Source organism: Schistocerca gregaria, chromosome 3 (genome assembly GCF_023897955.1).
Source record: "Schistocerca gregaria isolate iqSchGreg1 chromosome 3, iqSchGreg1.2, whole genome shotgun sequence".
Lineage (NCBI taxonomy): Eukaryota > Metazoa > Arthropoda > Insecta > Orthoptera > Acrididae > Schistocerca > Schistocerca gregaria.
Genome location: NC_064922.1, coordinates 737386205 through 737401503, shown reverse-complemented (window position 1 = coordinate 737401503; position 15299 = coordinate 737386205).

Here is a 15299-nt window from a genome sequence, read left to right as displayed (position 1 = left end):
AGTGTAATAAAACTCAATCAATACTGTAATGTTTAATACAATTATAATTCCACATTTTGCTCATCTTTACTCTCAGTGCATTTTCTTTGCCACAACTGAATAATAAATCTGTAAAAATGTAATTGTAATGATCACAATACAGTGTGTAGATATGCTATCAATACTGTACAAATTACAGTGAGTACTGTTATTAGCTAACAAAACTAGACACTACATTAACCATTGTTGATTAGCATGTTTATGACTTTAATGTAGAATAGAAGCAAATTCTTCAGAAGATGAGGCGTTAATACAAAGAAAAATCTTCATACACACATCAAAATAAGCCTTTAAAACTGTATCAGAATAATGGCCACAATGGATGAAACTCGAGAAATATACCGAACTGTTCTTCACTTGTTGATAGGAAAAATAAAACTACCTTAAATGCACACATCGTAAGCTATTCAATTTAAAAATCTTACATATTTTACTTACCATTCCATGATTGGAATACAGTCATTTTTTGAGCACTGCCATAATGTATTCTTCCTGCCTATGTATCTTAAATAAGCAAAAAATCTGTAGCCATTCTTAAAGCACATAACAATGTCTTCTTCTGTATTTTATGCACATTCCTCAAGCATGCAGCATCAATATTTGGGCATAGTCTGACAGCATAGAGACAATACTCAGTAGTTGAAGTGGATGGGGCAACTTCTGTGAATGATGTTACTTCCCATGTTTTGGTGTGGGAACAGTCTTTTGCTGATTTTTTAAAAGTTCTGTTGAATCCTATTTAAAATAAGACACCTCTTTTAAATTACATGTTTCTAGTTTGTTAATGCAGTTACTACAGGTGAACATGGATTCGATGCATTTACAACGAGAATCATCACATTCATTTAAATACTTCATTGGGAATCCTATACAATTTCATTGTGAGCAGCATACAATCTGCCGAGTTGGAAGCAGCCTGGTCCCTACCGAAGGAGGCTTGCCACCTACTGATCAGCCCACTACTGGCAAGCACAAGCAGAATCGTTATTGATGTAGGTCAGTGCATAAATGGGTGTCACAACAACCTCCAAATTTAAGATCAACAACACGAGAGACACTGATACCATAGGTGGACATCCAAAATGATCACTCTGATATGAAACGCAAAGAGGTGATGCTGGCAAACTGCACATGAATGACGGGAGCTACCTGAGAGGATAGGGTCAGATCAACTTGAACGGTGAAGACTGATGAAACAGTGATAACTGATGAAGTAATGCACTTCAAACGGCAGCTGGCACAGTAGGAAGAACTGTATCATAATATTAGCAACTTCGAAGAAGATAAAAGGCACCCCAAGTCTGAGTCATCTGTGAGACACCATGGCAGACCATTTTGGCTACCATACTGGAAAGGAAAAGATTAGTCTGGAACTCGAGGAAAAAACCCCAAGACATAACATTATTTACTTGATACTTTCTTATAATATTTTCTTTAGCTATACACGTACCACATATAAATTCATTGTTATTCTCTTTTCTTTAGCTATATGTATTATTTGTGTGTAAAATTTGTAACAGCAATCTAAAGAAATAACTTAAAATGGTAAGACTGAACAAGAGAAATTACCCACTTTTTGCAAGAAAAGGGATATAAATGTAATAAAAATAAAATTTGTTAAAACCTATGGCTGGAAAGGATAGTTAGCATGCTCTCAAACAGACTGGGGGGAGGGTATAGATGATAATGTCCTTACCTTGAATTTTGGGGGCTCGGATAGCAATGGAGCGATTTGTGTTTGTTAATATCAATAACTATAAGATACAGTGTTAAACCATGGCGTACCCATGGTTCTAAATTTCTGTTACTCAGCAAATATAGCTGATAGTTATTTATCTGTGTTATTTCTTCGAGATAACATTATCTTTTTCTAAACAGTTAAGAATAATCAATGGAGAACCTGTAGCTTGCAGCCTTTCTTATACCCCAGGTAAATTAAGAAAAATAGGGGAAATAATTTATAAGCTTTTGAAACTTTAGGAAAATAGTCATACTGGATGTAGTAGTGAGAAACAGCAAAGTTCCCTCCCCTAGTGGATGAGCAACTACTCCACCACCCCTTAATTCAGTTTTTTGATCTTTATTTTTCTGTTTTTATGAAAAACGGTTCATCTTTCAAAGACATCTATTATTGCAACAAATATTTATAGTGAAATTCTGCTCAAAGAAGTTCATATGGATGTTTTAACCAAGACAAACATATTAGGATTACTGGAGACCACTCACTGAAAAACAGAAGTATTGAGTTGTTGCTAGGCACAAACAAAAGAAGGAAAACTTGCTAGCTTTAAGATTTATCCTTTGCCGAGCTAGACTGACAAAAACAAACACACACACTCTCTCTCAGCATGCTGCCAGCTATGCTGACAGTGTCAGTGCTATTTTGATTTTGTGGCACGTGGGCTGATTGTGGCGCGGTAGTGTCAAGCAGGGTGGGTAGAGGCAAAGGAGGTGGGAGGACAGGGAGATGAGCTGGTAATGGGTAGCTAGTAGCTCGGACAGAGATGGCCAGTTTGCCAGGTAGGAATGTGGTAGGGAGGGGTGGCAGGTATATTAGCTGGCACAATTGTAGTGGCCAGTAGGAAGGGGCACATGCTGAAAGCAATTTAACTTGGGAGGGGTGACAGGATGGAGAGGAGGATGTGAGGACAGCAGGTTAAAGTAGGTTTAGGCTGGGATAATTTCAGAAACAGAGAATATATTGTAAGGATAACTCTGGCCTGTGTGGTTAAGAAGAGCTAGTGGTGCTGGGGGGGGGGGGGGCGGGGGGGGGGGGTCTATATAATCTGGGTTGTGAACCAGCCATTAAAATCAATCATTTTACATTCAGCTGCATGTTGTGCCAGAAGTATGGTCTACTTTCCTTTGGCCTTAGTTTGGGGGTGGCAATTCATCCTGGCGAACAGCTGGTTGATAGTCATACAATACAGAAAGCTGTGCAGTGATTGCACCAGAGCTGGTATATGATGGCTGCTTTCACAGGTGGCCCAGCCTCTGATGGGGTAGGATAAGCCAGTGAGATTACTAGAGTAGTAGGTGCTGGGTGCGTGGATTAGGCAGATCTTTTACTTTGGTCTGCCACATGTATATGATCTCTGTAATAAGCAGATGAAAGTAGGAATGGCATAGAGATACACTACGGTGATGTGTAGGTTGGGTGGGCAATGAAACACCACTTTAGGAGGGGAGTGAAGGACCTTGGGTAGGATGTCCATCTGTCAGGGCAGAAAGAGAGATAAAGCACTGGTGACAATATGGTTCACTTGTTCCAGTCTAGAGTAATATTGGGTGATGAGGGAGCACTCCTTTTAGCCGATTCTTGGGGATGGTGGGAGGATTGCAGGTGTGTGAGGATAGGGCATTCGAAATTTGCTTGTGGACTAGATTAGGGGAATGTTGTTGTCTGCGAAGGCGTCTGTGAGCCCTTCAGCATACCAGGCAAGAGAGTTCTTCTCAGAGGAGACATGCCGTCCACAGGTAGCTAAGCTGTATGTGGGGGAATTTTTTGTGTGTGGAAGGGATGGCAGCTAACAAAATGGAGGTACTGTTGGTGGTTAGTGAGTTTGATGTTGACTGAGGTGTAGATGGAGCCATCAGAGAGGTCGAGGTCAACTTCCAAGAAGGTGGCACACTGTGTAGAAGAGGACCAGGTGAAGCAGATAGGAGAAATCGTGTTGAGGTTCTGAAGGAATGTGGATAGGTTGCCTTGGCCCTGAGATCGGATCTATCATCAACGAACCTTAACCAGGATGGGGGCTGGGAGATGGATCACTGAATATTTGTGGAATGACTCCATAACTGTACTGTTCAGTCCATTTGTATTCTAAGCATTTTTACAGTCCGGAAGTCATTCATTGGCTTTCTGTAATAAATCCTACAGTGAAAATTGGGATTTCGAAGAAGACTCTAGGAAATTGCATACTTCTTGCAAAGTGTCATCAAACTTGGTACCAAGAGTGGGGCCCCCATTTCAAACAGAGGAGGGGTTTGACACTAATTTAATCTTCTGCAGCTACTGAACACAAAACATTGTTGATATGTTCTGCAACTTTTCTGCAAAAGTCATAATTACATTTCTCTGCTTTCTCAGGCAGTGTGTGTTTCAGCGTTAATTGTACTATTGCTGTCAATATATTAGTGAAACTCTTGTGAATGGGTTCGGTGATCCGGAAAAGTGCTTAACACCAACAGCCAGATGCGTGTCAAAAGATGTTGCTGAGTTCTCCCATTACAGCACTGCATAACAGGAGAGGGATCAGGCAGACATTGAAACCATGTGGCTGCATCATGTTTACTGCAACAAATAAACTACAGTGGTGCTATCTTTTTGTTTGGTCATCAGCCTACTCAGTTATAGATATGATATGACAGTGTAAACTTTCACATCAGACACCCCCCCCCTCCCAAAAAAAAAAAATATATCCCTTCACAAAAGTCTAGATTTGGCACTCACCAGCCATACACCATGAAGTGCACTGTCATAACCATCTCTCAACCACATCATTTACATTAGGTATGGCTTAAGTTACACAACCAAGTCAGTGCCCGCAACTAGACATTTCCATTTCAATCACAGAAATTTTGTCATTAATATTATCAACACCCAGCACCCCTACCTTCTACCTACTTCCTAAAATTCACAAACCCAATCATCCCGGCCGCCCCATTGTAGCTGGTTACCAAGCCCCCACAGAATGTATCTCTGCCTACGTACATCAACACCTTCAACCCATTATATGCAATCTCCCATCCTTCATCAAAGACACAAACCACTTTCTCAAACGCTGGAATCCTTACCCAATCTGTTACCCCCGGAAACCATCCTTGTAACCATTGATGCCACTTCCTTCTACACAAATATCCGGCACATCCAGGGCCTCGCTGCGATGGCGCACTTGCTTTCACGCCGATCACCTGCTACCCTACCTAAAACCTCTTTCCTCATTACCTTAGCCAGCTTCATCCTAACCCACAACTTCTTCACTTTTGAAGGCCAGACATGCCAGCAATTGAAGGAAACAACCATGGGTACCAGGATGGCCCCCTCATAGGCTCACTTAGAGGAAGCCTTCTTGGTTACCCAAGCTTGCCAACCCAAAGTTTGGTACAGATTTATTGATGACATATTCATAATCTGGACTAACAGTGAAGAAGTACTCCAGAATTTCCTCTCCAACCTCAACTCCTTTGGTTCCATCAGATTCACCTGGTTCTACTCCAAATCCCATGCCACTTTCCTTGACGTTCACCTCCATCTGTCCAATGGACAGCTTCACACATCCATCCACATCAAACCCACCAACAAGCAACAGTACCTCCAATATGACAGCTGCCACCCATTCCATATCAAACGATCCCTTCACTACAGTCTAGGTCTTCGTGGCAAATGAATCTGCTCCAGTCCTGAATCCCTGAACCATTACACCAATAACCTGAAAACAGCTTTTGCATCCCGCAACTACCCTCCCAACCTGGTACAGAAGCAAATAGCTACAGCCACTTTCTCATCCCCTCAAACCCAGAACCTCCCACAGAAGAACCCCAAAAGCGCCCCACTTGTGACAGGATACTTTCGGGGACTGGATCAGACTCTGAATGTGGCTCTCCAGCATGGATACAACATCCTTAATGAAATGAGATCCATACTTCATAAAATTCTCCCCACCTCCACCAAGAGTGCCTTTCCGCAGTCCACCTAACCTTTGTAACCCCTTGGTTCATCCCTATGAAATCCCCCAACCACCTTCCCTACACTCTGGATCCTACCCTTGTAACCACCCCCGGAGTAAGATCTGTCCCATGCACCCTCCCACCACCACCTACTCCAGTCCCGTAACCCGGAAGGTGTACACGATTAAAGGCAGAGCCACATGTGAAAGCACCCACGTGATTTACAAACTGACATGCTTAATCTGCGAAGCGTTCTATGTGGAATGACCAGCAAAAAACTGTCCATTCACATGAACGGACACAGGCAGACAGTGTTTGTTGGTAATGAGGATCACCCTGTGGCTAAACACGCCCTGGTGCACGGCCAGCACATCTTGGCACAGTGTTACACTGTCTGGGTTATCTGGATACTTCCCACTGACATCAACCTACCAGAACTCCGGAGATGGGAACTTGCCCTTCAACATTTCCTCTCTTCCCATAACCCACCTGGCCTCAACCTCCGCTAATTTCAAGTTGCCGCCCCTCATACCTCACCTCTCACTCAACAACATCTTTGCCTCTGTACTTCTGCCTCGATGGCATCTCTGACCTAACTCTTTGTCTTTACAGTGTCTGCTTGTGTCTGTATATGTGCGGATGGATATGTGTGTGTGTGCGAGTGTATACCTGTCCCTTTTTCCACCTAAGGTAAGTCTTTCTGCTCCCGGGATTGGAATGACTCCATACCCTCTCCCTTAAAACCCACATCCTTTCGTCTTTCCCTCTCCTTCTCTCTTTCCTGACGAAGCAACCGTGGGTTGCGAAAGCTTGAAATTTGTGTGTGTGTTTTTTATTGTCTCCTATCAACATATCAACGCTTTTGTTTGGTAAGTTACAGCATCTTTATTTTTAGATATTATCTTGTTACATACACAGAAGCAGAGTCTCTATTAAGACGTTATTTTTCCCACATGTGCTTGCAGAAATAAGTAAATTATTGCCCAGATCATCCTAAAATGATGGATTTATAGCATCAGAAGACCTGAAATTCTCACACCCTTTACTCCTGAAGCATGAACCAGGTAAGTAACATCGCTGTATGATATGTTACATTATTTTTAAATGTATTTATCCCAGACAAAAGAAGTAACTTCAATCTTGTAAGTTTATGTCCAAATCAGTTGATGGCCTCTGATAAAGAATTTACATCACTGTACCTGATAAACAAACGAATTCACAGTCTTAGCAACAACCCATTACATCTTCTGTAACTCTCACTGTAATGTTACTGGAAACTTATTACCTATAGACATACTGTCACTGAAGATACAAATACAACATAATTGACTTTGCTTTTGCATAAATGTGCACAGGCACAGGTTATTGTTGTGCGGAGAGCAGTTCTTGTACCAAGCTCTCAGCTGATGGAAATTGGAATGATCTCTTCAGTGACAAACTGTTGCTCACTAGAAAGTGGTGCATCAACATGGAGATCTGTCTTGACAGTTATTCACAGTGCAATTGCCGATTCTCTGCAAACCTTCCTTCTCTTCACTGCTGTCTTCCAGCTTCTCAGCCTCCATACAGACAAATAGTCTCGCGTAACTACTGAAGCTCCAGTTGCGCAGTATTTCATTCTTTTGATGTTACACGGAATTTCCATACTTTTTTTTTTTAACCATGTTTGACTTAAGCAGTATATTTTCCACCTTCTTTTGCAATGTAAGGAAATAAAAATCCATCATTCTGGCAGGAACAGCTGTGCCACATATGGCAGCTGAAGAAAATGAGGAAAGGAAAGCAGATAAAAGGAAATAAATAATAGCGATGAAATCAAACTTACTACACTTCAGTTGCCACTAAAATCTTTTACATATATGCATTTAGTTTGGTAATAGTTTTCAAACATACTGATGAAAAGAAACTGTCATGAATTTCAATTAAGAAGCAAACTTTACTGCGAAAACACTTTGTGTAGTGTAAGCCAACTTTTGGTCAAAGAATCTGTCAATTTAATATCAGTTTCAAGTTTATGCACTGAACAAATTTCCTCTCTTTTTATATTCATTACTTATCACTAATTCAGTTTGAGACAACATTCAGTTGGCTGCTAATCAGACACAGACCTGATGTGAAAAGCTTTGAGGAAGATTGTGTCCATCTTGATGGAAACCACATAGTAAGAGATAAGCTCTGTCTGTTGGTAGAAACCTGATAGTCTGTCCTTTCTACTGTGGTCAATGGTACATCAAACACTAATCTTCACACAATGGAAAATCTATTACATAATAATGACAATGTTACAAAAAGGGTAACTGCTACCCACCACATAGTGGAGATACTGAATATATGTTGTCTGATTGTGATGAATGCATTTGGCTGAAAGCTTTGTTTGACAATCTCTTTGTTGTGCCTAATTGTGAATCAGTATCTCCACTATATAAGGAGTAGCACCTATCCTTTTTTTATAATATTGTCAAACAATCTTTCTTTTTTATTGCTGTGACAAAGCAATCCAGGTACAGTCAGTGTGATTATTTTAAATCAGTCACTTGTTTTTGTTATTATAACCAATGCTTGATTCGTGATGGTATACCATACCGATACCTCTGATACGAAACCATTTAAACAATATTTTAAGACATAAATAAAAAAAGTCCATGGTAGGTCACAGTACTGGCACTACTACATTTTTACAGATCAAGCACTGGTCATAACAGTTGCTACTTCTGCTTGTTCTATTTCTTTAAGATCATGTCATATCCAAAATGACAAACCAAACAACATATCTAGAAGAACTTAGTGTTCATTTTCAGAGCCCATTATGTACTCTCACAGATGGATCAATCTGAAGTTACAAGCAGAGGAGAGGTGATATGTGGAAAGAATCAAAGGAAAAGAACTGAACACATGACAAATAAGAAGCTGTGTATCATTGGCTGACTGTGTTACAAATGGATCATTATACCTTATTCTGAAAATAAACACAGTGAATCTTTGCTGAGTTTTCTAGGACAGATGAATATTCAGTATTTCTTCATCCCATTCACATTGCTGGAAGCTATGCAGTCAAAAGACATCTGACAGCAAACCCAGAACTTCATGGAATATTTCCTCACAAGAGAGAAATGTAGATTCAAGTTGCAGTCCGGCAGAAATTTTCATGTCACTAATGGTATTACAGTTGTCCCTAATACTGCAAATGTCTAACAGTTAACAGTAAGTGAATGAATGTTGAGTAATTGAATATATTATCACAAAAGATTCAACATTCCATGCAGAGCCAATGAGAAAATATTTTAATTTCATATTTTTCACAGCTTTACTTTTGAAGAAATGTAAGCAATTCGGTCAAAAAATATTATCCTACGACCTATAATCATTAGTGGATGGACCGATAAACTCTTCTCAAAAGTGTGTGCACTCCCCCTCCCCCCTTCTAAGACATACACTCACATGATCTAACATTATGCAATGATTCTACATCTACATCTACATCTACATCCGTACTCCGCAAGCCACCTGACGGTGTGTGGCGGAGGGTACCCTGAGTACCTCTATCGGTTCTCCCTTCTATTCCAGTCTCGTATTGTACGTGGAAAGAAGGATTGTCGGTATGCTTCTGTGTGGGCTCTAATCTCTCTGATTTTATCCTCATGGTCTCTTCGCGAGATATACGTAGGAGGGAGCAATATACTGCTTGACTCTTCGGTGAAGGTATGTTCTCGAAACTTTAACAAAAGCCCGTACCGAGCTACTGAGCGTCTCTCCTGCAGAGTCTTCCACTGGAGTTTATCTATCATCTCCGTAACACTTTCACAATTACTAAATGATCCTGTAACGAAGCGCGCTGCTCTCCGTTGGATCTTCTCTATCTCTTCTATCAACCCTACCTGGTGCGGATCCCACACTGCTGAGCAGTATTCAAGCATTGGGCGAACAAGCGTACTGTAACCTACTTCCTTTGTTGTCGGATTGCATTTCCTTAGGATTCTTCCAATGAATCTCAGTCTGGCATCTGCTTTACCGACGATCAACTTTATATGATCATTCCATTTTAAATCACTCCTAATGCGTACTCCCAGATAATTTATGGAATTAACGGCTTCCAGTTGCTGACCTGCTATTTTATAGCTAAATGATAAGGGACCTATCTTTCTATGTATTCGCATCACATTACACTTCGCTACATTGAGATTCAATTGCCATTCCGTGCACCATGCGTCAATTCGCTGCAGATCCTCCTGCATTTCAGTAAAATTTTCCATTGATGCAACCTCTCAATACACCACAGCATCATCTGCAAAAAGCCTCAGTGAACTTCCGATGTCATCCACCAGGTCATTTATGTATATTGTGAATAGCAACGGTCCTATGACACTCCCCTGCGGCACACCTGAAATCACTCTTACTTCAGAAGACTTCTCTCCATTGAGAATGACGTGCTGCGTTCTGTTATCTAGGAACTCCTCAATCCAATCACACAATTGATCTGATAGTCCGTATGCTCTTACTTTGTTCATTAAACGACTGTGGGGAACTGTGTCAAACGCCTTGCGGAAGTCAAGAAACACGGCATCTACCTGTGAACCTGTGTCTAAGGCCCTCTGAGTCTCGTGGACGAATAGCGCGAGCTGGGTTTCACACGATCGTCTTTTTCGAAACCCATGCTGATTCCTACAGAGTAGATTTCTAGTCTCCAGAAAAGACATTATACTCGAACATAATACGTGTTCCAAAATTCTACAACTGATCGATGTTAGAGATATAGGTCTATAGTTCTGCACATCTGTTCGACGTCCCTTCTTGAGAACGGGGATGACCTGTGCCCTTTTCCAATCCTTTGGAACGCTTCACTCTTCTAGAGACCTACGGTACACCGCTGCAAGAAGGGGGGCAAGTTCCTACGCGTACTCTGTGTAAAATCGAACTGGTATCCCATCAGGACCAGCGGCCTTTCCTCTTTTGAGCGATTTTAATTGTTTATCTATCCCTCTGTCGTCTACTTCGATATCTACCATTTTGTCAACTGTGCGACAATCTAGAGAAGGAAGCACAGTGCAGTCTTCCTCTGTGAAACAGCTTTGGAAGAAGACATTTAGTATTTCGGCCTTTAGTCTGTCATCCTCTGTTTCAGTACCATTTTGGTCACAGAGTGTCTGGACATTTTGTTTTGATCCACCTACCGCTTTGACATAGGACCAAAATTTCTTAGGATTTTCTGCCAAGACAGTACATAGAACTTTACTTTCGAATTCATTGAAAGCCTCTCGCATAGCCCTCCTCACACTACATTTCGCTTCGCATAATTTTTGTTTGTCTGCAAGGCTTTGGCTATGTTTATGTTTGCTGTGAAGTTCCCTTTGCTTCCGCAGCAGTTTTCTAACTCGGTTGTTGTACCACGGTGGCTCTTTTCCATCTCTTACGATCTTGCTTGGCACATACTCATCTAATGCATATTGTACCATGGTTTTGAACTTTGTCCACTGATCCTCAACACTATCTGCACTTGAGACAAAACTTTTGTGTTGAGCCGTCAGGTACTCTGTAATCTGCTTTTTGTCACTTTTGCTAAACAGAAAAATATTCCTAACTTTTTTAATATTTCTATTTACGGCTGAAATCATCGACGCAGTAACCGCTTTATGATCGCTGATTCCCTGTTCTGCATTAACTGATTCAAATAGTTTGGGTCTGTTTGTCACCAGAAGGTCTAACATATTATCGCCACAAGTCGGTTTTCTGTTTAACTGCTCAAGGTAGTTTTCAGATAAAGCACTTAAAAATATTTCACTGGATTCTTTGTCCCTGCCACCCGTTATGAACGTTTGAGTCTCCCAGTCTATATCCGGCAAATTAAAATCTCCACCCAGAACTATAACATGGTGGGGAAATCTACTCGAAATATTTTCCAAATTATTCTTCAGGTGCTGAGCCACAACAGCTGCTGAGCCCGGGGGCCTATAGAGACATCCAATTACCGTGTCTGAGCCTGCTTTAACCGTGACCTTCACCCAAATCATTTCACAATTCGAATCTCCGTCAATTTCCTTCGATACTATTGCACTGTTTATCGCTATAAACACGCCTCCCCCTTCACTGTCCAGCCTATCTCTGCGGTATACATTCCAATCAGAGTTTAGGATTTCATTACTGTTTACGTCTGGTTTCAGCCAACTTTCTGTTCCTAGTACTATATGGGCGTTGTGACCGTTTATTAATGAGAGCAGTTCTGGGACCTTTCTATAGACGCTCCTGCAGTTTACTATTAGCACATTAATAGAGGTTGCATTTTGCCTACTCCTGCCTTGCCGCGTCTCAGGAGGAGTCTTGTCGGGCCTAGGGAGGGAATTCTCTAACCTAAAAAAAACCCCATGTGCACTCCACACGTACTCCGCTACCCTCGTAGCTGCTTCCGGCGTGTAGTGCACGCCTGACCTATTCATGGGGACCCTACATTTCTCCACCCGATAGCGGAGGTCGAGAAATTTGCACCCCAGCTCTCCGCAGAATCGTCTGAGCCTCTGGTTTAAGCCTTCCACTCGGCTCCAAACCAGAGGACCGCGATCGGTTCTCGGAACGATACTACAAATAGTTAGCTCTGATTCCACCCCGCGATTGAGGCTTTCCACCTTCACCAACTCCGCCAACGCCTGTACGAACTGAGGATGACCTCTGAACCCAGACGGCAAGAGTCATTGGTGCCGACATGAGCAACAATTTGCAGTCGGGTGCACCCAGTGCTCTCTATCGCAGCCGGTAGGGCCTCCTCCACATCTCGGATGAGACCCCCCGGCAAGCAGACAGAGTGAACACTGGCCTTCTTCCCCAACCTTTCCGCTACTTCGCTAAGGGGCTCCATCACCCACCTAACGTTGGAGCTCCCAATAACTAATAAACCCCTCCCCCCGTGTGCCTGCTCGGACCTTGCTGAAGGAGCAGCCACATGTCCACTCACAGGCAGAGCGGGCGATGCCACACGGCCAGCCTCCACATTGACCCTCCGCCTCGTGCGCCGCGAACGCCGCTGAACCCGCCACTCCCCTTGGGGAGAGGGTGACCCAACTGCGCCCGGTACCCGCGAAGATGTCTCGACAGCAGGGACAGTGGGTGATTCTTTAATTACTTTCTCTAGGTGGGGATGGGAGCAGGGATTGTGAACAACATACATATAAAATGGGACAATACAACATATTTAAAAGACATAACTCCTTTTGCAGTAAAAAATATTTATTTTAATGCAGTTTTTTTTAAACATGTCGTACTAAAAAAATCACATTCATTGCAACAGTAACTCCAATACAAGAGATACAAGTATCATCCACTTCAATAAGATTATATGACAGTTTCATTTTATTAAAGTTTATCTGTGATACTGCTATTGACAGTGCCATAACATTAATATATTGAGACACATTAATAAGGCACAGATGGTAACATTTGGTTGTACAATCCTGTAGTTCTGGTGTGGTAGTGGATATGTGATGTGTTTCTGTTGGTAGAACCTGGCAGTATAGAAAACATCAAACATAAGTAGAATATCATCACTACATGTCAAATTACAAAAGTATTAAGTACATACTGAATGGTAACATGAATTTTGTATGTAGAGTACACCTACGCTGTCACCAGTGAGATACAAATCAACATCTAATGAGGTACCCATGAGTAAAATCTTCTACATCTGAACAAATATTAAGTTGTAAAATGTTGAAGCACTTATCCAGCTAATCTGATAACATATTGCATAAAATTGTAAGTGAGAAGCTGGAGATAGACACTAGTGTTTAACAACTGTCATTTCTTGGATGCATCTTCAAGGCATTAAGCATTCTCACAGCACATCCACAATATTTACATTTACTAATGTGGAATGACATAAATAATCACAATTTCAAAAGGATAGTGATTTCTTCCACTCACTTTCAATAATGAAATCAGTGCAAAACAAGTATTCACCCAAAAATCAAGCCCACAAAATACTCAAAATTTAACAAAAAACTTACAAATATGAAAACTATTGGTGTTGTAAATTTCACAAGACCTATATATCGCAAATGAAGACCTCAATACCACTAATCCATACAGAACTCAAAAACTCAACTCAATGTTCACTTGAGCTACACAGCTCCAACAAAGCCCTCGATACCACGAACCAACCACTCTAAAACATGGCATTGTAAACTTCATTTCACCCACAAAGCTCAAGCAAAGCCCTAGATACAACACTTTCACTTACTCTATCTAAAACAAAGTTCTCAGTACAACAAACCAAACAATGCTCATATGAGTAATCTCAGAAATGTATCCTTAACAACGATGGTACATGAGTACCCATGATACCTACCAATAACATTCCAACAATTACTATCAAGGAAATCCCAAAAATTCATGAAAACTTTCGCCACCACCAATTTCAATATAGACAAACAATTTCGCCCAACAAGCAATGAGCTCCTGATAAATATCTCTATCGAGAATGAAACTCAATTACTATTGGAACATTTGTTCAGAGTATAAACATAATACTTTTATTCAATCCGTCCTACACCATTTTTTTTTCTAAGCATGGCAGCTAAGATCTAAAAAAATTTCAATTCTAACATTGAAATTCTAATACTTACATCCTAAACCATTTACTCCCTAATTGTCCTTATGATTAATAATGAAGTTTGAATTTACTAGACACTTATTTGATTTACGAATTTTCTAAATGTCAGGCGAGACATTCATTTGAACCCTTATTTTGCAAATGCGAATTTCCCACAGTATCTCCAGTTTTGCTGCATTTCACTTCCTGTTTTCGGCGAGTTTCATCGCTATATACTTCAGTGACTAAAAATAAAGTCCAGCAACTCCATTAATTACATCTCAACATGTTTAAACGATAGTTACATTTAAAGAAGCCTTCCAACAGCCACTGCAACAGTACTAAGTTGCACACAACACAGCTATATAGCTAAATCTGCCGTTTGTAACATTCACGAATACAACACTACACGTGCAGCTTGAGTAAATAAGTCACAGTATTAAATAAATCCTATGCATTTATACTCTGAGAAAACACGATATCCTAACCACAATCATTTTAGCCAATCAGCTTGTTTGCCTCCCAGAATGCGAATGTATATTACGTTTCCTGTTTTCTCTCCAACAATTTTGCGTTCTGCTTTTCGTCACTTAGAAATCACAATACCATAAAGCCTATTACTGAGTTACCACAAAAGTTCCACACATCATCCAAACACCTCGAAGAAAACAATAACAAACACCGATCTCTCTGCCCGCCAAAAATTTCTTCTTCAAAGATAATACTCGCAACACCTTCAAATGGATGTGGTAACTTTTGTGAATTACGTAACTTCCGTGTTTCACTGTCGCTAGAGTCTAGTCTGCGTTGCTACACTGGCTGAAAAATGGGATTTGTAATTTGGACGCTGACTACAGTAAATAATGTAGCCGACAAATGCACAGTTGCGTTTCACTGACTTTTACTTTCACTTTGCACAATCCCCCAATAATACAGTTGTATATGTATGGCCAGTGCACTATTGTTTAAACTTTCCATAAGTCTCATTAATAGTTTGTATGTGAACCTCCACATACTG